This window comes from Arvicanthis niloticus, chromosome 9 (assembly GCF_011762505.2).
Source record: "Arvicanthis niloticus isolate mArvNil1 chromosome 9, mArvNil1.pat.X, whole genome shotgun sequence".
Lineage (NCBI taxonomy): Eukaryota > Metazoa > Chordata > Mammalia > Rodentia > Muridae > Arvicanthis > Arvicanthis niloticus.
In genome coordinates, this window is record NC_047666.1 from 59,474,029 (window position 1) to 59,501,450 (window position 27,422).

General features: G+C 41.8%; 1 long non-coding RNA gene across 1 annotated transcript; it reads right to left on the reverse strand.

Annotated features, from left to right (window-relative positions):
• Nucleotides 1-2,076: 2,076 nt before the first annotated feature.
• On the reverse strand, nt 2,077-25,260 carry LOC143443522 (uncharacterized). The gene is made up of 3 exons (XR_013112601.1): nt 25,121-25,260; nt 10,396-10,480; nt 2,077-7,628 (listed from the first exon to the last, which is right to left on the reverse strand). It is a non-coding gene; the product is annotated as an uncharacterized LOC143443522 (long non-coding RNA).
• Between the last annotated feature and the right edge of the window lie 2,162 nt (nt 25,261-27,422).

Sequence of the window (27,422 nt, forward strand, 5' to 3'; positions counted from 1 at the left end):
AACACTTGTATTTGCAAATCTTCCCAGTCTCCTGGGCAGACAGAAATGAAACATGGAGTTCCTCTTCTCATACTCCTCATAGTAAGATTAGGACTAGAAACAGCTGGAGCTACTCTTGGGGCAATGGACACAGCAATGGCTGATGTCAGCTACAAAAACTTAGGACTTCAAATAAGCCAGGACTTATTTGCATTAGAAACATCTATGGCGAAATTAGAATAAGGTTGGCTCGATATCTGGGGTGGTCTTACAACATTATCTGAGGTAGGGCATTTGGTTTGCTTTACACAGAACGAAGTTACTGTTATGCCGTATGGAAACTTGCTGCTTCTGTGCAAACCATTCAGGGATTATCAGGGATCATTTGGTCAAAACTTGAAAACACATTACAGAGAGGGAAAAGGCCTTACAAGGAGAAAAAAATTGGCACTCATTTTCTTTTGGGGGTTCTTCCTGGCTAGTAACCCTGTCATCAGCTATCCAGGGTGTTTAGCTCTCCCATGCCTGCTGCTTACTGCTGGCCCCTGCATCATTAATTACTTAACAAATATGTAAGTTCTCATTTAGGAACTATTAAGCTGATGGTAGTTAAGTTCCCATATGAACAGGTACCCACTGCAGAGTCAAGGATTTGACTCAAGGTATAAGTCAAAGGATGTTGATGGCTAACATTATATTTAAAGGTTAAAAATCTCTGTGCTTATAAAGCAAACTTAGACCACCAAATGTTAAGGGCTTTTAAGGGTTACACTTTTTACTGCTTCTGTAAATAAGCTTGTTTTGCAGAGAGGACCTTCTGCTTGCAGGAGAACAAATTGTAACTTTGTATTCTTAGGCTTTATAAACCCTTAACTGAGGTGGCTGGGGACTGCATTCGGGAAATCCAAGTCCCGGGTGTAGACCAGATGCCAGTAATTGAATAAAATCCTCTTCTTTGTTAAAAATTGTTAATTTTCAGACTGGTGAATCTCTGAACAACTTTACACAGGAAATGAGCAAAGGAATGGAAATCCCCAGAGGCTGGAATTATCAAGGTGTCCTTTGTTCTTACTTCCCGGTTCTTCTGCCTTGTACTTTCAGCAGAACTTTACCCTCATCTAGCAGGCTCCTGAGCCTGTGCTTTCACTAGTTCATCAACCAAGCAGAACCCACTAAATATGTTCATTGTAACCAACCAGAGTAATTCCAACTATATGCTTGCTTAACATGTGGATGAGACCAAACTGGCCAGTTTTCCAGGATATATAAATCTCCTCCCATATGTGATACTTGGCAACTTCTTTTTGAGTCCCTCCTGGCAACAGAAATCTGTTTCTTTGCTTCTCCATAAACTTTGCTTGCTGCCCCCTCTTCTGTGCTGCCTCAGCTTATTCTTTACTACCAAGAGACAAAAGCTCAGCTCTGCCTGGAGAAATGGCTCAGTAGTTAAGAGCACCCAGCTGAACAGACAGGGAGCTCTTTAGAGGTTCTGAGTTCAAATCCCAGCAACTACATGATGGCTCACAACATCTCTAACTGTATTTCCGTGGAATCCAATACCCTTCTGGTATGCACATGTTCATGCAGACAAAACAGCCAAATACATAAAATATATAAATAAATACATCTTTTAAAGGAAAGAAAGAAAAGCTCAGCTCCAAGGCAGTAAAACTGTAACATTGTGACACACACCTGACAAGAAGCAACTTAAACAATGTTATTTGACTCCTTATCTAAGAAGGGATGTAGTCTACCACATCAAGGAAAGCATGAGTCTCTTCTGAGATTCATGCAATCTCTTAACTATAATCTCCTTTAACATCAAAATTAGAAAGCCAATCATGTACTTCTAATGTATCATGGCACAGGATAAACATTACTGTTCCAAAACAGAAAAGGGAGCACAGTGAGGAAATATTGGCCAAAACAAGACTGAAAACAAGCTGGGGAAACTCCGAACTCTGTATCTTCATGTCTATTATCAAAATGTTCTTTAGATCTCCAACTCCTTTCAGCTTTGTTTATTGCAATGTCGTGCCCCACTCGACCAGCAAGGAAGATGCAAACAACTGGATCCTTCTCAATAGCCTTTATTGCAGAAGCGCTCTTTTAGTTTTCAGGAGGAGACCCTGAGTGCCCAGGGCGAGCTGCTTATATACCCTCAGCCCTGGGCGGGGAAAAGCTCATGGAGGTGCGCGATTGGTCAGAATTGCAGTGCCTCATTAGCATACCACATTAGCATACCTGCCCGGGAGGGGGTGATTGGTCAGGATCATGGTACCCCATTAGCATACCCTGCTAGATTGTGGTACCTCATTAGCATACCCCGTTCGGGAGGGGTTTGGGGCCAAACTGAGTTGATGCATGTGCAGTGCACTATTTACTAGTAGCCAATACCAGAGGCCGAGGCTGGCGCCATCTTGACCGGCCGAGTCAGGTTGGCGGCCTACACTGCAACACACTTCTTTCTCTTGGGCTGATTCCACTCACTATTAGTAGCTTTCCTTGACAGGAATCCCATGGCTGTGACATCTCTAATATCTCGGAGTTTCAAAGGCAATAGAGGTTTTATTTTTATAGCTTCGCACAATGGCCTTTCTGGCCATCACACAATGGCCTCTTTGGATCTCCATGCAGGGACACCCCTGCCACACATATGGCCTCAGCAACTTTCCTTAGTTATGGATGGAGATTCCATAATCCATTTCTTTTGTCCTTGACTCTAAACCCAGAACTAAACTGCCAAGTTCTGCTTGCTAGTGCTGGAATATGGCCCTGTTGTTCAATTACATCTTTACTACCTTTCTACTTTCAATGTTTTCCTTTACTACCTAAGCTTGGCTGTCATGGAACTTAATTTGTAGACCAGAATAGCTTTGAACTCAGATCTGCATGCCTCTGTTTCCTGAGTGCTGGGATTAAAGTCATGTACTACCATGCCTGAACCTATGGTTTTCTCTAATTCCTTTTCATAAGCTGAAGTTTAGTTGGGTGGGATCTTGCTCCCATGTTACCACTCCCTTAATTCCATTTAATATCCTTGAATACAGGATTCTTCTCCATTCTGCTTCTTAGTGTCCCTTTAATCCTTGCATCATACATTTTTTATTTTTCCTTTCTCAAAATGCTCTTCATAAGAGTGATCCACAGGACAGAGCCTATACTAGGTTATTTTGAAACTTCCTTTGACAAAGTGAAATATCACAAGAATGATTTCTAGGCAACATACTAAAATTCTTTTCCTACAAAACCTCTTGAGTCTGGCACCCGTAGTTCAAATCACCTTCAGCACCACTGTCTTCCATGCTTCTACTAGTATCACTAGTCCATTGCTTTGCTAACTCAGAGTTCCAAAATCTGCATTCCTCCAAACAAAAGCATGGTCAGGCCTATCACAGCAATAACCCAGTCCCTGGTACCAACTTCTGTCTTAGTTAAGTTTTTTCATTGCTGTCAAGAGTCGCTATGACCAAGGCAACTCTTATAAAGGCAAACATAATTGGGGCTGGCTTATAGTTTTAGAGGTTTAGAAAATCATCATCAAGATGAGAAGCATAGCAGCATGCAGAAAGACATGATGCTGGAGGTAGAGGAGTTGAGAGTTCTATATCTTGATCTGAAGGTAGACAGGAGGAGACTGTCTGCCACACTGGGCAGACCTTGAGCACAGGAGATCTTAAAGCCTGACCTTACAGTGACAAACTTCTTCCAATAAGGCCACAATTACTCCAACATGGCAACACTTCCTAATAATGCCACTCACCATAGGCCAAGCATTCAAACACATGAATCTATGGGGGCCATTCCTATTCAAACCACCACAGATACTAGGAAGAAGTATTTTTATTTCTTTTCTCAATGTGACACAAACACAATATTGGTTTGTAAAACAAAAAGAATAAAACCCACCAAGGATAGACTAAATAGTACTTTAAAATTTAACTTTAAAATTAACTTTAAAATTTCTGAATGTTAATGAGAAAGGATCAATAGCAGCTGAGAGACACTGGGAATATATATAATATTGTGGAATTAAATCAGCCTATATACTGTAAGGAAGTAATAACATCAGAAGTCAGCAAAAGCTTTGTGTTGGGGATGTGGTTTGTTTGTTACCATAATAACATAATCTCAGCATTAGTAAAAGGCACTATGATTAGGCTGGGTCTGTTTCTGACAATTGACATAGTCTTATTCTACCTTTTATGATTAAATCAGAAAGCTTTTCTATGTAAGTTTTAAATTTTTACTTTGTCTAAGAAAATCTACCCCACAATACTATCTCCCATTTGTATAATAAGTGCAGTAGGAGAGTTAGTTGAAGGCAAACTAACCAAAATTCAATCAAATTGTGATCTATGTGATCCACATATGCATCTTGCAGTCTTTGTTCCACCAGAGTTAACTTTCTTTCTCTGCTTCAGCTGTTGACTTTCTTGGACTGTTTAAATCCAAATTTCCTTATAAAGTTCGAAACAAATTACTTAACTCTTAAGTAGTTAATCTAGTGATAGGCTGTAGCCAATTACTGTCTCCCATCATTCTTTTGAAAATCACTAAGAGTCTGCAACTGATCTCTTCTGATCTATATTTTGCGATTGAATCTTCTGATGAATTATTTTAGAACCTAAAGCGTTAATAGAATCTCCTCTCTGTAGTTTTTCATGAGCAATCTATAACCCCAACCATGGTAGAATTCTTTTTGTTTCCTTAAACATTTTTCTAAAGTATCTGCATCAGAATCAGCCAACAAAATATCATCCAGATAATGATAAGTAACAGATTGAGGAAATAGAAAGCATCACATGGACAAAAATGGCGATACTCTGCAGAAATCTTTCATGAAGTTTTTCTAGGCTTAAAATTGCTAACTCCAACTGAGCCCAACTGACTCAGGTAGCAAAGATCATTACAAATGTCATTGTTAATCAGGCAATGGCCACATGTTGCATTCACTATCCATGAATGTTACTTTCAATGCTTATGGATATTAATTTTAGAAGATTCCTTTCAGCCTCTGTATTTGCTGCTTTTGGCAAATAATGCATACATAATACACACAAATATACATACATACATGCATACATACATACATACATACATATTACTCTGGGTCTATAGCATGGAAGATTATATAATTTAAGATTGTAGCTATTTGTTAGTTTAGATTGTAAATGCTGATTACATGGGAAATCCAAGATAAGTGAGGTTGACTGTTACATTGTTCTCTTAAAAGCAGGTTAAACAAACAGGTTGAGAACACAGTGTGATAGTAGTCTTAAGTGACCTCCCAGTGTATCACTAACTCTGGCTGGGAGGTTCAGCAAAAGTTCTAGTTTCAGAATGCCACAGATATTTTCAGAATACTGCATCATCACTGGGCACCATAGTTTTGCAGTACCTTTGGAGGCCAGAAGAGGACATTAGATCCCCTGGAACTGGTATTACAGGGGTTTGTGAGCTGCCATGTGGGTTCTGGGCACTGAATTTAGGTCCTCTGCAAGGATAGACAATGCTCTTAAACATGGTGTTATTGCCCCAGCCCCTGACTTTCTTTTTTCTAATCGACAGTACTACAGAGATGTTTCTTTCTGTTTGAGGACTTGATGTCAAGCTTTAGGATGGAGTTGCTCACTTGGCTCAGCAAGGATGCATGAGAAAGGTGGGATTCTGACTCAGCAGTCATTGCCCATTCATACTCACCATTACCATACATTCTAGAAGACTGAAGGGCTTATGTGATCTTGGCTAGCTCCCTGCATTCCATGGTCCTTGGTATTAACACCATGGGATCATTGCATAATGTGGCTGTGAGAAAGTTATGAATTCAAGGCAGTCCAGGATGTGTTTGAAAGGCAGGTTATAACTAGGAACAAATCACACTCATCAGATCACAGATACTGTGGACTGGATAAATCAGGTGTGACGGAGAAATGAAGACCAAGGAAGGAAATCAGGGCTTGTGCATCTCTTATCACCCACAAGCACAGTAACACATGCCTTTCCTGAGCAAGACCCCCCTCTCTCTCTTGCTCTACCACCTGCCTTCCATAAGTCAGCAAATCATTTACCACTATGAGCACTGTGATAATGTTATTCCCTTTCCAATCTGAGTATCACCACAGGAGAAAGGAAGGTCAGTTCAGGTGAAGGGATGGGAATGAAGGGAGTTGAGGCAAGTCAACATGCTCTGCCCTCACATATACATAAATGAAAATAATGTGTAATGTATGTAAGTATACATACATATATGATCTGGTTATAATCTGGCAGCCTGCTTATTGTCAGTAAGTTTATTTTTATCCATGAGGGAGTTTTCTGACACATATCCACACACACTGTAATAGGCCTTATGAAATAGTGAGTACCTATAGACAGTAAAAGACAAAAAGCAGAAAAATTAGGAAGATTTCCATGAGGCCTCTATAACTTGGGAGTAAGAAAGTAAGAATCACTCTCCCTTCTTTATGCTAGAGATAATTTCATTAATTATATTAGCCTTTCTATTGATCAATTGAGCATTGTCTAACTGGTCAAAATGAGAGTTTTCTTTAAACTGTTTACATCCACGGCTTTGTCTCAGTAACAAATAATCTACCATAGCCTGCTTTTCTCCAGTGGCTTTCCTAACTTGACTTAATTCCTGTCTAACAGCCCCAGTAGCATGGGATGCTGTGTCTAAGGCTCTGCTGGTAGTGCAAGCCATGTATTCCAATTCTGCATTCAAGAATCCTACCATCACTGGTGTTACAAAGATGGTCATAGAGGCATATTCTGCAGCTCTCCACAGATGCACTTTGTCACCACAAGTAGGCAGGGAGGAAATTTCCCTCTTTGTTTTCACTCTGTGCTTCAAGGTGGCTTTCTGAGACATGCGTACTGTAACTCTTCCTATGGTGCAGGGTCCCCCAGCACTGTTTGCAGGCACAAAAGAGTAAGCTGTCTTCCCACACAGTAGGAACCACCCTGTTGGTAGCTTCAGGTGGCCCACAGCATATAACATGGGGGAGAAAGAATCACATCTCATGAGGGTACTTTCTGTCAGATCTACACAATCTTGAATACACCCTGAGAAAACAACACAATCCCTGGGAGATGTGATACCTGCCAATTTTAAGGTGAACATTCCCGATTCTACCTTGGTCACAACAGATCCCCAGTTTTAAATGTCGGGAAAGTCCATTGGCTTATTTATGTTCTTGAATAAAGTATAGTTTCGTAAATCCTCAAGGGGTGTGCCAACACCCATGATGCACGATGTAGAAACCTCCTCAAAATACAACCCCCCTCTATGGCCAAAGTCAGAGGTACTTAAAATATTTTCTGTTAAGTAGACCCATACAATATCATCCTTTTTAACTGCTGTGGTGTCTCCCTGGAGGGTCAAAAGGCCAGTCATTAATAACATCACAGTTAGCATTGTCTTTGTAGAGTTAACTTCAGGTCCCCTGTTTGCTTGGCTGTCCATTGGTCTTCACACGCCTTTTTATTGTGGTGCAGTGTATTTAATGTTTCAGTTCAACAACTTGCCTGGCTGTTAGTGTCTCCAGAATCGATTCCCAGGATCCAGGCCACGTCTCAGTCTTTTGATCCTGTTTCTACATATTTCAACAGAACATGGTCTGCTGGCTTGAAGAAATACCCAGGACCTGTAAGGGCAGAATCATTAACACTTGCTCATGTTTGATTAAATCTAAAATTGCCTTAGATAATATACATGATTCTTCATGTTCAGTTCTTAATCTATTATTGTGCTATTTGGTATACATTTGGTCTGAAGTAGTCACCCAGAGACAATTTCATATTGACTCAAACTAAGCCTACTTCAGGGAGCAAGCCTCACCCTGTGCAAGGCAGAGAGACAAGGCTTGGTCCCAGCGATGTTTCTTTGTACAACTTAGTGATCATGCTTTTACAGTGTGGGTCATTTTCTATACCTTGAGACTTCCAGGCTCAGTGTAATGCACCTTTTATGCCTATTTGTTTATCCTCTGTTCAATCTTAGAAACAGTCTACAAGTAATACTTTTCCTCAGTGAGGATTTGATAAATTCTCAATTGCGGTAAAGAATCCTTTAATCCATCCCCAAAAAGTGTTATTATAAACCAACATGTATTTGAACCCTCTTGGCTTTGATAATATAGTAAAATCAACTTGTCAATTCTCAAATGGATACTGCCCTCACTAGTGTTTTAAGTCCTTTTGGTTTGGTTTGGGTTGGGAAAGGATTTTTCTGACAAACTTCACATTGAGTAGTCGTCCTTACTGTAGCTTCAGACAGCCTGAGGCCTAAAACTCATGGCTCAATGTAATTATTTGTAGTGTTTCTCCCAACTGGTGTTCCAAACAGTAGACTCATGCAATTGCTTAGCAATTGGATTTACTAAAGGAGCTGGAGAGAATATTTTTTTTCTTTCTTTTTTCTTTTGTAGTTATATGATTTGGATTCAGCAAATTGCACTTAATGGCTTTAAAAAAATCTGAATAGAATATTGAGGTACAGTTTCAAACCAGCAAAGTATAGAAGGTGTGGCATGGCATTGTGGGAGTTCCTGGTCTCTTGAACTGTTTTCTGTGGCCAGTTGTTTCTGCTGACCAATGTAGTACTACCATTCTTGTGACCAGTACACCAATGCTACAACTTAGTACAAGTTGTACCTGTTCAAGAGCATGCCAGCTTCCAGTGGTCTAAGAATCCCCACTGTATGCTTGATTTCTTTCTTATTAGATTGACCTGTCCCTTTTCTTTCCAAAATAGAACTGTGAGCACGTTCAACTACAAACGTATACCTAGGGTCAGTGTAACTATTGGCTGGGTTCCCTGCTAACAGTTCAAATGGTCATCAATGTAACCAGTTAAGCTTTCTGGGTAGACACTCTTGGTGGCAGCTCGTTGGCCTTGATGATTTCTTCTAGAGTAACCACAGCAAGCCTAGCCATTCCACTTCACTGGTAGATGTAGCTGCTTCCATCACTGTATAGGGTGCAGTCAACTTCTGCCAGAACTGTTCCTGTAAGTCAAATCTACCAGGTAGATTTCATCTATTATCTTGGTGCACTCATGTAGTAAATGCTTCCATTCTGGGCCCCGGAGGAGGGTTAGCTAGGTTTACATCAACATGAGGATTATTAGGTAGATAGTTTGACACTTCTCCATCAATCCTGTAGTGAGTCATATAACCCACTTTTACTATAAGAAAGTCATCACTTGGGGTGGCACATCCACCACAGGGGCCTGGGTCAACCTCTTTTGCTTCCTGCAAGAATTCACATGCAATGGTAGCAGCCCCTCTCCTTCGAACCCTGTTACAATTGCCAAATTCAGTCTAATTCTTTCCATTCATATTCCTGCCAAGCTTCCTAAAGGGTTTTAGTCAGGAGACCAAAGTTTGGGATACAAATTCTATAGTAACTTGCCATACCCAGGGAACATACTATTGTTGTTTGAAGGGATTTCTGCTTATATAATTGTCTTCTTCTAGCTCCTGATCAATCTTATCCTTCTCTTCTCTTTCAAGTTTCAAGGAGGAAACCCAAGAAGCTCATGGAAGACTTGGGTGTTTATGCCACAAACCCACAGGAAGTCAGAAGATATAAATGCTCTCTGGAGTTAGTTGAGTATCGATGAAAGGAATTGGTTATTATCAGCAAATCCCTGAGAAGCAACCCCCCTCCCTTTCAATCATAGGTCTTTTAAATTTTGACCTAATATCCCCCCAAAGGTTACTGAGAAATCCATAAACCCTTGAGATAGCGCTGTCCAATGGGATTATTTTTTCATGTGTATGAATGTTTTGCCTGCACACACAATGTGCTGCAGTGTCCTCCTAGACCAGATGAAGGCACCAACCAGATCACCTGGAACTGGAGTTACAAATAGCTGTGAGCTGCTATATAAATGCAGTGAATTAAACCTGGGTCCTCTGGAAGATCTGCCAGTGCTCTTAGGGACTAAGCCAGCTCTCTAGTCTCTAGATTTACTGTTTTAACCATGAAGCACGATCCTGTCACTCAAAGGTGAACAGAGGCTGAGATTCTGAGTCAACTGGAACATTCACAATGTGTCTCCAAGTCCAAACAGAAAACCCCAAACATCTCCCAGCATGCCATAGGTCAGTTGGTACAGGCAGGGACAATATCAGTGCACAGTATCAATGATGGTGGCTAACAACTCTTGAGTGCTTATCAGAATAGGACTTATTTGCTGGTAGCATGGGGCTCTCATTAGGGAAACTGACAAGGTCTAATACGTTCATACATTAGAAATAATTATCTTCCAGATTAGCTTTGTCTAGGCTTCCATGTGTGTGGAATACTGCATCTCACTTTGAATTCAGGAATGTCTCTTAGATGAATCTTTACTGAGGAAGCTATTGAAAACTTAAATTCCCTGGAAACCCATACAACTAGACTTACCTTGGTCAGTTCTTTATTTCATGTGGCAATCAAGCTTCTTTGTAGATAGCTTCAGAATGAATGGCTAGGTGTGTTCTGGAAGAACCTGTAGAGAAGTTGCCAGTCTTTAGGGGGAAAAATACACATAATTTTTTACCTAATCTAGGTAACAGATCTCTGCCTAAGATGGTATTGGACAACAGGGAATGCAGAATTCGTGACTCAATGTGGTGATTCCCCTACAGGATTTACAGCAGGCAGGGAAACCATCAGGGTGAGGTAAGAAGGAAACTTCATTCATCCCGATTTTATTGTAACAGGGTTGGAGCAGGACTTCTGGAGTCCGGCCTAGGTCATTGTACTTTAGCTATATTTAAGTACACCAAAATTCTGGAAAAAAGGTGTTCAGATAACAATTAAGTCAGTTCCAAGTGCACAACTTAAGACTTGTTTACACTGAGATTCTTTACAAAGTACATCTGGCTTCTTTCACTGTACCTTCCCCCCACCATGAGCAAGCCTGAGAGACCTTGTTTACCACAACAAGGTCAAGTGATAGGATCTAGGTGGAGTTACCCACCTTGGCTGCCCAGAACACAGAAGCAGAACTGCCCCTGGGCTTGCCTTGAGACATCTCTGACCATGACCTGGAACGACTATGGATTATCCCACCCATCTGAAACCAGGAGGGGTTGTGGGTTGTGTCTTCCCCTTTAAATTGAGAGCTGAACAGTAAAGCTTTGAGCCTTGATCAGAGAACTTTGTCTTGGCTTCATCTCTTCTCGCCCTCCAGCCCCTTTCATTCCCAGCCCCCCTTTCAGGTGAACCCAGTTGACTTGTGGCCATGGGTGGCTACAGAGTGGCGCCCAACATGGGGCTTGAAAATGGGGGACGAGCTGAGGAAAGCTGTCGTAGGTGGAGCTCCACGGAAAATGGGAACAAGAAGGAATCCCACACACTTGGGAAGTAGCAAACAGTATTGAAGCTAGCGCTAGTTAAATTTTGAAGGCCGTGTTTGCAGGAAGTGTGTTTTAGGGGATACGGTCTAGGTCAGATAGGTGTTGATCTGAAGCCTATTTTGTCTAGGAGGTGACAGCGAATTATGGGCCAGGAGAATTCTAAAAGGGCATTTGCCTGCAGCCTTCGAGAGTTGCTTCAGACGGGAGGAGCTGGGTTGTCAGATAGTGTGTTGGAAGATTTTTTGGCAGAAGTAGATTCATGCTGCCCATGGTTCCCTCGAGAAGGAACGTTGAACAAAAAGACCTGGGAGACGGTCGGAGAGGTTTTGAAAACCACTAGGGCAGATTATAACACCCTCTGCCTTTGGAAACTGGTAAAAGACGCTATTGATAATAAAACAGATAAAGAGACCTTGCAGGCGTTAGCTATTGCCCAGGCACAACTTGGAGAGTTCCAAGAACGCCCATCAGAAAGCCCTTGTACAAAAAGGGGCACTCTCAACCCTAAATCAGGGAAATGTAGACCTAGTACACCTTCTCCAGCTCAGATAAAAGAAATCGAAAACTCTGGTAATAAATCAGAGCTAGAGAAAGGAGCTGATTTGAAAAAAGGGGGTTCCAAATGCCACGAGGAATGGCCCCCTCCCTATGCACCTTCTGCTCCACCTATGGTCCTTGATGCAGCAGAAGCTGCCCAGATGGACATGAAGGTATATAAATTAGAGATGGAAATTAAGCTGCAGAGATTGACTAACGAGCTACAGGAGTTAAAGTGTCAGTCAGGTGCAAAAAGGAGCGATGATTCTGGGATACATCAATCGCTGTTAGAAAGAGCTATGAGTCAGGCCCGCAGGGATGGGCAGGATACATCTGATGTGTTAGTGTTTCCTGTAGTCGAAGTAGTAGATCAACAGAACCAAAGAACTAGACAATATCAGGCATTGGAATTTAAAGTGATAAAAGAGTTGAAAACTTCGGTTTCTCAATATGGGCCTACGGCACCCTTCACACAAGCTTTATTGGATACTGTGTTAGAATCAAATTTAACACCACAAGATTGGAAAACTTTGTATAAGGCTACTTTGTCAGGAGGAGATTACTTGCTTTGGAGCTCAGAATGGCGTGAGGCTAGTAAGAAAACTGCCGCGATGAATGCTCAGGCTGGTAATCCTAGCTGGGACTTGAACATGCTTTTAGGAGAAGGTCAATATGAAGGTAATGCTAATCAGGTTGAGCTGCCTGCAGGTGTGTACGCACAGATTGCAATGGCTGCTCGCTGTGCTTGGAATCAGTTACCTACTAAAGGGGATGTTAATGGGAGTTTATCCAGCATCAAGCAGGGTCCTGATGAATTATTCCAGGACTTCGTGGACAGGCTGCAAAAGACAGCTGGTAGAATTTTTGGAGATCCTCAGTCGGGAATTCCTTTTGTTACACAGCTGGCCTATGAGAACGCTAATGCAGCTTGCCGCGAGGCTATCAGGCCTTACAAAGCAAAGACAGATTTACATGGATACATTCGTCTTTGTGCTGAAATTGGGCCCTCTTACAATCAGGGTCTGGCCATGGCTGCTGCTTTTCAAGGGACCACTATACATGCAATGCTTGCACAGAACTGTAAAGATAAAAGATGTTATATGTAAGCAGCCGACCTGACGCAGACCTGACGGCTGGCTAAAGGCACCGAAGGTCTGTCGGCTTGGTAAAGCGGCGCCGCCCACTCAAAGCGGCTGCCTGCTTTGAAAAGCGGCAGCCATGCCCGCTTTGAAAAGTGGCTGCCAGCTGAGAGAAGCAGCACCCCCGCCTCAAAGCAGCTGACAACGCTGACATTCGCGTGTCAGCCGCTCTGAGGCGCAATCCAAGATGGCGGCTGCTTAGGCTCAGGTAGAATGAGGTACCACTAGGGTACCACGAACCTGGCCAATCACCCCCTCCTGGGCGCGGTATGCCAATGAGTATGCTAATGAGGCATTGCAAATTGACCAATCGGACACCTCCATGCGCTTTGCCATGCCCAGGGCTGGGGGTATATAAGCAGCCTGTTCTGGGCATTCGAGTCAGTCTCCCCAAGAAATCTAAAAGAGTGCTTCCAATAAAGGCTGTTGAGAAGGATCTGGTTTGTTGCGTCTTCCTTGCTGATCTCTCGGGGGGGAGCGACAGTTATAAATGTGTAGTTCCAGGTCATTTTAAAGGTGACTGTCCCAAGAGAAAGGGCGTGAACTATCGACCAGGTCACGTGTCAGGAATTTGTCCTCGGTGCAAGAAGGGTTATCATTGGGCTAACGAATGTAAGCTAAAACAGATAATCAGGGCCGACCCTTGTCGGGAAACGAGTGGCGGGGCCAGTCCTAGGCCCCCAAGAATCCACAACCAACAGCTTATGGGGCCATGAAGCTGTTGCCAAGCCAGGGAAATCCATTTCAGAACTTATTAGAGCAACCCCAGGAAGTGCAGGATTAGACCTTAGTTCCACTACCCATGCCGTACTGACACCAGAAATGGGAGTTCAGACGTTGCCTACAGGAGTTTTTGGGCCCTTGCCTCCAGGGACTTGGGGATTACTTTTAGGCCGAAGCAGTAGTATTGTAAAAGGATTGCAAATTTATCCAGGTGTTATAGATAGTGATTATGAGGGACAGATTAAGATCCTGTCTGCTTCCCCCCAGGGCGTGATAACTGTGCCTGCTGATAAGAGAATTGCTCAACTTGTTTTGGTTCCTCTGCATCCACTCCCTTCCAAGTTTGTTAAGAATGAGAGAGGACAGGATTGCTTTGGTTCTTCTGATGTGTATTGGGTTCAATCTATTACTAATAAGAGACCTACTCTTAAGTTAACAATTGAGGGAAAGAGTTTTGAGGGTCTCATGGATACAGGAGCTGACATTATGATCGTGAGAGGACAGGACTGGCCTTCAGCTTGGCCTTTGTCTGATACGCTCATGCACCTTCAGGGAATTGGTTATGCCAATAATCTGAAACGGAGTTCTAAACTCCTAACTTGGAGAGATGAAGAGGGCAATTCAGGACAAATTCAGCCCTATGTGATGTCGAATTTGCCTGTCACCCTCTGGGTCTTATGATGTGCAGCCCTAATGAAATAGTGACTAAACAAATGCTAAGACAAGGATTTTTGCCTGGCCAAGGACTGGGAAGAGAAGGGCAAGGTATTAAAACTTTTAAAGCGTCCGAGCCTCAAACTAACTCTAGAGGCTTAGGGTATTTTCCATAATGGCCACTGTCTTGCCTGCATCCCATGCTGATAAAATTCAATGGCTTAATAACGTCCCAGTGTGGGTTTTTGTCAGTGGTCATTGTCTAAAGAAAAAGTAGAAACTGCTTCATTGCTTGTGCAGGAGCAATTAGAGGCAGGGCATGTAGTAGAATCTCAGTCACCTTGGAACACTCCAATATTTGTTATCAAGAAAAAATCTGGGAAATGGCGATTGTTGCAAGATCTAAGAAAGGTTAATGAAACCATGGTACCTATGGGAGCTCTACAATCTGGGCTGCCGTCTCCAGTGGCCATTCCTAAAGGGTTTCATAAAATAATAGTAGATTTGAAAGATTGTTTTTTCACTATTCCCTTGCATCCTCGGGATTGCAAGAGATTTGCTTTCAGTGTTCCTTCTGTTAATTTCAAGGAGCCGATGAAAAGGTATCAATGGGTAGTTCTTCCTCAGGGCATGGCTAATAGCCCTACATTATGTCAAAAATTTGTGGCACAAGCCATTGAGCCTGTAAGACAGCAATGACCAATGATGTACATCAGCCATTACACAGATGACATTCTTTTAGGTGGGAAAGATCCTCAGAACTTACTTCTATGCTATAGAGATTTACAGCAAGCATTAGCTGATAAAGGATTACAAATAGCTCCTGAAAAGGTACAAACTCAGGAGCCTTATGATTATTTAGGCTTTAGGCTTACAGATCAAGCCATTTGTCCCCAGAAGATAATCATCCGCAGGGACTGTCTAAAAACTCTAAATGATTTTCAAAAGCTGTTAGGTGATATCAATTGGCTTCGTCCCTACTTAAAGCTTACAACAGGAGAATTGAAACCTTTATTTGATATTCTCAAGGGGAGTGCTTATCTTACCTCCCCTCGATCCTTAAACCCAGAAGGATTGTTGGCCTTACAACAAGTAGAAAGAGCCATTGAGAAACAATTTGTTACTTACATAGATTATTCCTCACCTTTACATTTGTTAATTTTTTATACAACTTACACACCTACAGGATTGTTGTGGAAAAAGGCTCCCCTCATGTGGATACATTCAAAGATATCCCCTAAACGTAACATCCTACCATATTATGAGGCAGTAGCCCACATGATTGTACTTGGAAGGAAACAGGCAGTGACTTATTTTGGCAAAGAGCCAGACATCATTATTCAGCCTTTTAATGCAGATCAAAATACTTGGTTAAAGCAACATAGTACAGATTGGTTGCTTGCTCAAATAGGATTTAATGGCATTATAGACAATCATTATCCTCCAGATAAATTGATACAGTTTTTAAATGTACATGAGGTTATATTTCCTAACATGACTTCTTTGCAGCCTTTACATAATGCTCTTTTAATATTTACTGATGGATCCTCTAAAGGACGAGCAGGGTATCTTTTAAATAATCAACAGGTAGTCATAGAGACACCTGGACTCTCTGCTCAACTAGCAGAACTGACAGCAGTTCTAAATGTTTTTCAGTCCGTAAGTGATGCTTTTAACCTCTTTACTGATAGCCTATATGTAGCTCAGTCTGTCCCCTTGTTAGAAACTTGTGGTGTATTGCAGTTCAATACTCGAGCCGGATCTTTGTTTTCTCGACTACAAAACCTCATTCTTACCAGAAAAAATCCCTTTTATATTGGCCATATAAGAGCTCATTCTGGTCTTCCTGGACCTTTAGCTGCAGGCAATGATTGTGTTGACAGAGCTTTAATAGGAGAAGCCTTAATTTTGGATCCTGTTGCTCTGGCTAAGTGAGATCATGAAAAGTTTCATCTCTCTAGTCACACTTTAAGGCTCCGACATAAGATCACTAAGGAGCAAGCTAGAATGATTGTAAAACAGTGTCCTAACTGTCTTACCTTATCTCCGGCTCCCCATTTAGGTGTTAATCCAAGAGGCCTTAAGCCCAATCATATTTGGCAAATGGATGTAACCCATTATGCAGAATTTGGAAAATCGAAATATATACATGTCTGTATTGACACTTTCTCAGGATTCCTTTTTGCTTCTCTACATACAGGAGAAGCCTCTAGAAATGTAATTGATCATTGCCTACAAGCCTTTAATTCTATGGGATTACCTAAAGTTCTCAAAACAGACAATGTGCCAGCTTATACTGGTAACAACTTTACATCCTTTTGTAAAGAATTTGGTATTGAACATAAAACTGGAATTCCTTATAACCCAATGGGACAGGGAAAATTGTTGAACATGCACATCACACTCTAAAAAATTGGCTTATTAAAACTAAAGGGGGAGAGTTATACCCTCCAAGGTCACCAAAAGCACATCTTGCTTTTGTGTTATTTGTTTTAAATTTTCTGCAAACTGATGTTAAAGGTCAGTCTGCGGCAGATCGCCACTGGCATCCAGTCACTTCCAGGTCATTTGCCAGGGTCAAATGGAGAGACCTCCTAACTAATTCTTGGAATGGTCCTGACCCTGTCTTAATTTGGGGTTGTGGATCAGTCTGTATTTTTTCAGAAAAAGAAAATGGAGCCCGATGGCTGCCTGAAAAATTGGTCCGTCAAGTGGACACAGATCTTGAGCCTAATAATTGTGATTCTGATGATGAAGAATCTGATAACAAAATTTAGTCAGACACATTATCATGTGTTAGCCATGGAGGACCCAAGACTCTAGATAAGGTTGTTACTCTATCCAGGGTGTTCCCAAGTCTCATCTCCACCCAACCTAAAAGAGGGGACTTCCGCCCCTAGACCAAGCAGAGAGGGGTCACCCAGAACCCCCTCTCTCTGGCAATCTGAATTCTTGCTAAGGCTGCGAGGCTAAGCACTGCAAGGGAATATAAATAAAAGTTAAAAATATGTTTCTGGGTTCCCTGAGGGACAAGCCTGACTGCATAGGGGTTGATGTCAAAAGTATCCCCTCTCCAGGAAAAAGACATCGGGACGGGTATGGCCTTCATGCCTTACTGGACAACGACAGGAGGACTGGAGACATTACAAGGTCCCCTTTAATTATTGGAGGTCAGGCCTCTATCCCCGCCTGGGTAAGATTAGAATTGCCATGATCCTTCTATACTTGGAGTAGAGAGGAGACGTCAGGGACAGTCCTGCTTAACACTGAAGGCCTAAAATCAGCTATAAGCCTAAAATTCAGCAATAGGCCTGGCTTACTTGCCTGCTCAAAGTCTTGGGTCTCCATGGAAAAACACTGAAACAGAGGGCTATAAATTATTGTAAACAGACAGCTTTTGTTGAAATCTACCAGCCTGAGTAGTCATAGACTTTGTATCTGATCCCTGTCAACCAGCAGTTGGATTAGATACTAAAACAGTTCCACTTTCAACCTTATTTCCTACTCGGCTTGGATAATCATGTTGCTGTTAACTTTTGAACCTTGTGTCTCAAGCAGATAGGTTGCCTTCACACAAGATCTCTCCCAACAAGCTCGGCTACTCGGTACCCCAGATGGGATGAAGTCGTGTACCCCACACAGCTGCTTCTACTGGACCTGTTCCTCCTGACCTATCCTCAGATGGGCTCCATAAACCCTGGACAGCAGGACACAGCCAACTCTCCTACATTCCCCATACCCATTCTTCTAGGTTCCCCCTAGAGACACGTCGCCCCCAATGTCAGCAGGAAGTAGCCAGATATCACGACGACAACCCTATTCCTGTTTCACCTCTCTCTTTTCTTTTTAAGTTAACCAAAACGGGGGAAACTGTACCTTCCCCCCACCATGAGCAAGCCTGAGAGACCTTGTTTACCACAACAAGGTCAAGTGATAGGATCTAGGTGGAGTTACCCACCTTGGCTGCCCAGAACACAGAAGCAGAACTGCCCCTGGCCTTGCCTTGAGACATCTCTGACCATGACCTGGAACGACTATGGATTATCCCACCCATCTGAAACCAGGAGGGGTTGTGGGTTGTGTCTTCCCCTTTAAATTGAGAGCTGAACAGTAAAGCTTTGAGCCTTGATCAGAGAACTTTGTCTTGGCTTCATCTCTTCTCGCCCTCTAGCCCCTTTCATTCCCAGCCCCCCTTTCAGGTGAACCCAGTTGACTTGTGGCTGAGGGCGGCTACATTTCACAAGAATAAGAACTGTTGATACAGAGATAGTGACCAATATTTGAGGTCTAGGAAGTTTGACTGTGGTAAAGATGATGCCTGTGGAAGTCAGGACTGGCCTGGCCCTAAGATAACACAAAATCACTTAGGTTGTTGTACAGCACAAGCCATATCATCCCAAGAATGGGTTTTATGGTCTAAAAGCAATGATCAAGATTTAGGAGGAAAGGGATGAGACCAGTAAATTCTAGGAGACACAGGCAGAGCTTGTCTCATCAGACAGCAAAGGGTCACCAGGTTGTAAAACTACATCATTCCTGACGTTCTAGGAAGGCAGCTAAGCACCTGATTTCCTTGACAGGCAAGCTGTATGTTTAACTTTCCTGGCTTTTCCAGTGTTTATCTGTGTGCACAAGGCCCTTTTGCTTTCTGCAACTTAAATCTCGAGATGCATTTCCAGAGGGCTGAGAAAACACTGGTTCTTTGGGTTCTGGAAATGCCAATCACTGCTATTGCTTCTCTAGAGAATTCTAGTGGTATGCTGTCACTTCTGCAGACTCTGGCTGACTGGCAGAATGTCAGCTGAGACAGATGCATGTGCTGGGGCAGGATTTACGGAGGACAAGTTATGTTTGGAGGGAGTATAAATAGAACTCAGTGGAGAGTGATAGAGGCTGGGCTAGGCTGAGCTTGGCTTGCTGGTACAGCTAGCTGGCACCTCTGATTTTCGCTTTGCTGAGAGAGGCATGGCCAAGAACTTTTCCTGATGTTCCTGTTGGCTCTGGTCCCTCCTGCTGACATAGGCTGAGGCCTGGCTGTCTCTGCTAGGTAGTGCCACCACTGCTGATTCATGTTTGCTATCCTGACACTACTGAACCGGACTGCTGGTTTATCAGTGAAGTATTTGCGAGTGGATTGAGCTGTGAACTGCTGGTTTCTTGACAACACAGGCAGGAGTTGCTCCAAAGAACCATTTCTAAATAGGTCCACTTCCCTGTATCCTTTCTTTTCCATTATCTCTAGTGGGTGGTGAGCCAGAAGGGAGGTTAAAGTGTTGAAGAACCATCATTAAAAGTCGGCTTTGAAAAAGTTAAACTTACAAGGGTGGGCTTTGCTGGTGCAGCTGTCTCTGAGTCACTGCAGCTCCTGTAAGTAGCCTCTCATCCATATTACCATAAGAAACCTCAGTAAAACTCACTGGCTCACCAAGTTGGACTTTGGTGGTATCCATATGTTGGTCAGTTGTTGATTCCTTGCCAATGACCGGCTTTGGAATCCATGTGGTAGGTAAACTGAGGCTGACAGCCATTGGGTTGGGAGTCAGTACTTAGAGCCACTGATGAAGGTGGATCCAGATCCTACAGGAGCTGCTGCCAATGGCAGTCAGCGACTAGAGAAGTTACTCAGCAGACTCTTCTCTGAGGGAACAAAACTTGATTTACTGGGGCTGGCATTCCCTGTGGCCAGTAAAAAAAACAATAAATTCTTTTAACTCCTGGGGCTACAGAGAAAGAGAAAGAGAGAGAGAAAATTCACACACACACACACACACTGAGTGGATGAAACAAAAAGTAGAGTCCACTAATGTCATACACACAATACATATGTACATACATACATACACACATACATAACTACAGACATATACACATTCACACATAGAATGGTTAGAACAAAACTCCAGCAAACAGGCTCCAAGCATTTCACACATATACTACATACGTATAAACATTCAATTGGTGGATGGCGCAAGCTCCAACACACATCAAGACAAGTTTTACATATGTATACACACACACACACACACACACACACACACACACACACACACACAATTGGTGGGTGGAAGGATCAGCATTCCAGTCCCCACTCACACAAACCTTACACATATACACATAGTTGATAAATGGAAGGAACAATGTTCCAACCTTCCACCTTTTATTTCTTCTTCCATAAGAAATAACATTACATAGTACAGGTAAAGAAATCAAATTATTTTCAAAAACCCACATACATTTGTAACTAAGCAACTTGTTGTAGATTAACAAAGTGTAAGGAAGCAAGGTAGTTTTCTCAGCCAGTTTCTCTTACTGGCAGGCAGTAAATTGCAATTACAAAGAAAGGGGTAATCATTTAATTATGTATCTTTAAAAGTAATGTTGTAAGAACCTTAAAAGAATCAGAAATCTACAGTTTTATATAAAAATCAGTCATATCTATCTTAAATCTTCAGAATACATATCTACTCATCAGAAATTTTTAATGAACCATATCAGGAAGCTGAGGACAACAACATGGGTATAAGAAATCAATCATGACCAGTCTAGCCTCAGTGAGAGTCACGTCAGCCAGTGTTGCCATTGTTCTTGTTCCCTGACCATAAAAGGTCCTTAGCTCAGCTAATATGAATTTACCTTTCTGAACTTCAAATTGTTTCCTAAAATTTTCTACATCAGAGCCAGTAGTAAAAGCATCTCAACCTAGCTTTACTAACAATTTTATTTTTCCAAATGTTTTCTAAGGGTGGTGTTCATTGCTGACTATCTATGTCTCTAAGTTCTTTCCTAGGGTGGTGATAGAATCATTAATCTGCTCCAGCAGCAAAGCCTGAAGGAGATCAAGCATTATTCTGTGAGTGCCAGAGATACTGCCCAGTGAGTGACTAGTTGGAAGCCCCCTTAGAGTTTTCATATAACTCTTAGATTAAGAGGGACATGAGGGCAGCAAGCAGAGCAGAACTTCATAACAGCATGAAGTCCTCAGGACGTGTGGTCCTCGGGGCTGTGCCACACCAAGGTCCACCCATGTGTCTGTGAAAACCAAAGGGCCGCATTCTATTAGTTCTAAGCCATTTGCTGTTCTTCCTATGTGGCCCTCAGTAATTCCTTGTCTGGGATGAATAGACATTTGCTCCTGTCTCCTCAGAAATAATGCTACACAACAGGGAGTCATTAAAACAGCGACACAGATGGAATCCTCCTGGTAGATTATCAACAAGCATTTCCAATCCAAGCAATCTAGTGTGAGGGGAAAAAAAGGTATGGGCCCAGTAATACCGCAGTGCCTGTCCATTTCCCATGCCAAGAAGAAGAAGTGTTCTTACTGATCATTGCCCTGACAGAGGCTGAGTAGCATCCCTACCAAAAGGGATACTCGGCAAGCTTCAAGAAGAGGATGTCATCTCAGATTCCTTTACCCTTTTCCCCATTCAATTTAGCCAGTCCTGGGTACCCAAGACCTGATACTGAGCATTGACAGCCTCTGATTCTTCCTGTATCTATCCTCCTGCTTCAGACTTTCTGAAATAAGTCTTTTCTAAGACATTTGAAAGTCTACACATTTCATATTTGTTTCATATTTGTACCACTGAATTATCTCCAGTTAAAGCCAAATCCTGATTGAATAGAATAGAATCCTGGGTAGGAGGAACCTTTTCCTGACCCTTTGCAAAACAATTGTAGTTAAGAAATAGTATAATATTTCACCCTAGGACCCAATTCATAGAATGGTCAAACTGTATTAATACATCATTATCACTGATAGAGTCATAAGCATAGTCAGAACAATGTGCCAGAATTCTTTCTTTTTTTGAATAAACAGAAAAAAGTAATATTTTTTGTTAAAAAGTCAATACAATAAAACATACAAATAGTTCCCCTATTTAAATGTAACATATCAAAGACAACCCCACGAATATATTTATAAATGGACAAGTCATTTTAAGGGAATATTTGTAAGGGTAAATATGAGAACAGGTACAAATATTGTGACAAAAACTATTTTAAGAGATGGATTTTGTTTAAATATTTGAAAAACTTTATACAACTATAAAAACAAATGTTTGAAACAAAATAGTATGGCAGGTATTTTGTCAGAAAAAAATGTATTCTTTTTTTTTTGGGGTGGAACTTGAAAATATCATCCTGAGCGAGGTAACCCAGTCACAAAAGAACACACATGGTATTTACTCACTGATAAGTGGATATTAGCCAATAAAAGCTTGGAATACCCAAGATACAATCCACACACCATATGAAACCCAGCAAGAAGGAAGACTATACCAAAGTGTGGATGCTACAGTCCTACTCAGAAAGTGGAAGAAAATAATCTTGGGAAGTAGAGGAAGAGAGGGATCTGGGAGGGAGAGAGGAGGGGGAGGGAAAAGAGAGGCCAGTTCAGATATGGGAGGAGCTGGGGGAGATGTACAGAGGGTCAGGAATTTGAAATGAGGTGTGCAGCAGTGGGGGAGGAGGAGCTGGGGGTAGTTACTAGGAAAGTCCCAGATGCCATGGACTCAAGAGATTTCCAGGACCCAACAGGGAGGCCATTAGCCAAAATACCCAACAAAGGGGATATAGAACCTGCAGAGACCATATCCAGTGGATAGACATGGCTCCTGGTTGAGGGATGGGGCCACCCACCCATCTCAAAAATATTAATCCAGAAATTCTCCTGTGAAAAGGAAATGTAGTGACAAGGAGTAGAGCAGAGATGGAAGGAAAGGCCATCCAGAGATTTTTCTACCTAGGGATCTATCCCATCTGCAGACACCAAACCCAGATACTATTGCTGATGCCAAGAAGTACTTGTTGATGGGAGCCTGGTATAGCTGTTCTCTGAGAAGGCTGTGCCAGAGCCTGACCAATACAGAAGTGGATGCATGCAGCCAAACATCAGACTGAGAGAGGGGACCCCAATGGAGAAGGACTGAAGGAACTGAAGGGGTTTGCAACCCCATAGGAAGAACAACAATATTAACCAACCAGACCCCCCCCAAAGATCCCAGGGACTAAACCACCAACCAAAGATTACACATGAAGGGATCCATGGCTCTAGCTGGATTTGTAGCAAAGGATTGCCTTATCTGGCATCAATAGGAGGAGAGGCCCTTGGTCCTGTGGAGGCTCGATGACCCAGTGTAGGGGGATGCTGGGGCACTGAGGCAGGAGTGCGTGGGCAGGTGAGGGAGCACCTTCATAAAGGAAAGGGGAGGGTGGAGTTGATGGGGGGGTTTGGAGGGGAAACTGGGAAAGGAGATAACATTTGAAATGTAAATAAATAAAATAACCAATTTTTAAAAAAGAAATGTACTCTTTCCTAGAGGAAGAAAGTAGAGAGTTGGATTTCTCTTTTATCTTTTATTTAAGAGTATCTTCTAGAGCCAGATATGGAGGTACACACCTGTTATCCAGTACTCAGGATGTTGATGTGCAAGTATTATTAATTTAAAGCCAACTTGGGATATACATAAAAAATTACAAGAGTATCAGCAGCAACAACACTATGCACATACATATTCACGTGTACACATGCACTCATACACACAAATACATGCAAACATGCACACACATTCACACACTCACACATACATAACATAAACACACATCTAAACGTATACACATTCATGCACACATGCATACATGTGCACACATTCATACACAGAGAGACACACACATACATCTACACATACATATACACACATACACATATAGACACATGCACATATATGCACACACAAATACACACATGCAGACACATGCATGTGCACATACATACAAACACAGATATGCACACACACGTGTACATCTGTAATATTTTTATTGTAAATAACAACAACAAAGGCACCCCAGGGGGATGATTCCACAAGCCTGAATGAAAGAAAGTATTGGCAAATGCTAAGAAAATCTTGGAACTGAGACAGACTTACTTAATATTGTATTAATGGCATGAATAAGTTTGAAAGGTTGGAATATAAATGTTCTAATATATAGTATTGGTCTAAACTATTTTGGCAATTCAATAGAAAATTGACTTAAAGTGGGCGGATTGTACAGGGACTCAATTTTTAACACATTGTGACTATGAAGAAAACTTACAAGTCAGTACAAAGCAACAATCCCAGTAACTGCCTTGTTCTATTTCTTGTTGATTTGTTCAAAATAGTAGACTCTCTACCATTAATGCTATGACTTATCCACTCTGCTACTAGTCAACAAATGGTTTGTTTCTAGGTTTTTTTAAAAAAAGTTTTAATAATGTGGTTTTGACCCTCGTTACTTCTGCTTTACATCCATAAAATAATTTTTCAAAGAGATGAACCCAGGAGTTTCTTCAACCTCATCACAGATTTCCAAGGCATTTATACCAATAAGCACCCCCCATCCACAGAGTCCATGAAGGAGGTCATTTCCCCATGACCCTTAGTGGGAGGCTATGCCCCCTTTCTAACAGACAGAGAACTATGAAGAAAACCAACAATATGGGTATCTTCAAGACAGCATCTGTAGAGACTATAACTTGGTGAAGACAGAACAGAAAGTTCTGTAAGCAAGTCCCTGCAGGTTGTAGTGGAAAAGGGGAACAGAAGAGAAAGCCCAGTGATTCAGTTTGTTAAGTGAAAGTGTCCAGTGCTGGGAGATGGGAAGGGGTGAGTTGCCAAGTTAATTCACTTGCTGGCCTTTAGGGAGTTTTCCAAGTTCAGAACCCCCAGCCCAAATAAATATCCAGTCACTTACCACAGTGCCAAAGTAGTCCCAGTGGGGTCACCAAAATATGCATGTGCACTCTGCTTGATGCAAAACCAATAAGCAGAGGCAAGAGTTGAGCCTTTAAGCTGTGCTTTGCTCAGAGGACTGATGGTCTGAAGAGGGAGTATGCTAACCTCTGAAAAACCATGACTCAACACCTCACCCAACACTGCTGTTTTATAGAGCATGAAGACCAGCTGGTCATGTCTCCATCCTGCCTCCCTCCGATTGGGTGGTTACTGCAGTGATCTGTTACCTCCCTTCCAGACATCTGGATCTCTGAACAAGATATCTGGTTAATGTCAGAAGATATCATCTCCACTTGAGGCAGAGAAATAACTCAAAACAAACAAGCCATTAAAAATGTACATGTGCAGATTCTTCCTACAGTGTGTCATATAAGCACCCTGCCATTCCTGTCTCCTGGCTGTTGTCTTCATGGTTGCTCATCCCTGATCTTGTCAGTTGTTCTTGATTTATCTAGTGAGAAACAAACCAGGTCCTGGGGTAAGTGGCTTTTCTTTCCAGTGTCCCCTTGATCTTCTGACTCTCATTCTACCTCAGTCAGGCCTGGGGTGGAGTGAGTAATTAAACTAGAGTAAACACAAATGGGAAAACTGAGGCAAGAAGCCATGCATGGAAATAACTCTCACCTCAAAGGCAATAAGATCTATTTTATTCTTGAGCCAAATGTGAGCAACCGTGGTTTGGGAACACAGATTCCAGTGATCTCAAATAACACATTAAATAACACAATTCAGTGGTAGAGAGATGGCTCAGCCCATTAAGGGCTAGGCTTACAACCAAAATGTCAAATAACATGTTCTAATATAGAAATTATCTTATGAATGTTTTATAGTTACACAAAGAAAAGATACAAATTAAGGATTTCCCCCCAAATACATTAGCAGAAACACGAGACAAGTGAGTTATATCAAGTCAAGGAAATCTATATTTTAGATTTTCAATGCTATTTGATGACTTTTTCCTTCTTTTCTTTCTTCTTTGAGATTGGTAGAAGCTTGAAGACTCAAAGTGTTCCAAAGGGTTCTACCTGATATTTACCAGGATGTTAGGTCAGACTCAGATGTGGCCAATGAATGGCTATTACAGGCACTAAAACAAGTTCAATAGTTATCTGGCATTAGACCTACATTTCAACTCTACCTTGATGAAGTTATAACCAGTCCATCAGCCATGGAGAATCTTACATGGATGCGACTTATTTCTGAGAGCTTCAGCTCAATTCTTCACATTGGCCAAGCATTATATTTTGTACATGCACAAGACAAATGATACTTTGTACCTGTTGTTAGGAAGGCTCATTCCTGGGATCTGAGAAAGATGAGACTGAGTGTGTAAGAAAAATCTCTCCAGAAGAGAGAAATGGCTGGTAAAGTTATTAAGGAAGAAGCCCCTAGCTTGTATCAACTTCACTAGCCACCCTGATCCAGAGCTCCCTTCTGCATCCATCTCACCACCTAAGTAAGACAGTCATGACAATCCATGTCTACCTTCTGTATCTAAAATACAATTTATATATGGCATATAGTAATAAAAAAATACTATGTCCAAAATGAAACCAGTCAAGAATATAGAATCATCTAAAGAAGTAGAGATGGGAGCTGAAGGAAATGGGAATGTTAGCTACCCAAGGCAAACACTGTAACCAGAATGACTGTGTATGTTAACTACCCAAGGCAAACACTGTAACCAATCTGAATGTGTATGTTAACTACCCAAGGCAAATACTGTAACCAGACTGACTGTGTATTTTCAATTGTGTCAACATGTACTATCATTCTTGAAATATTTTATTTGAAGTTTAGAATGTTTGAAATGATTTACTATCCTTTAATTATACTTTTTATACAGTAGTTAATCTTATAGCTACAACCTCATACAGGATGGTTACCCACAGTTTTAGAAGTCAGTCTTCAGTAGCTGAAGTTTCATCGTTTTAATTTGTGACTAATAATTTGATTTGCCTTCCTGATTTCATGTTGAGGGTGATCCTAGCTAAGATTCCTAGCAATAGGGGGTATGGAACCTGAAATAGCCACTTCCTGGAATCAGACAAGACTTTCAGTGGAGGGAGGGGAACACCAACCCAGACACAAAAACTTAGGCTCACTATTTTTCCTGCCTATAAGATATGCAGGGATAAAGAGGGAACAGAAATTGAGGGAATGGCCAACCAATGACTGGTTTAACTTGAGTCCCATATCATGAAAGAGAGTCCACCCCTGATACTATTAATGATATTCTGCCATGCTTGCAGACAAGAGGC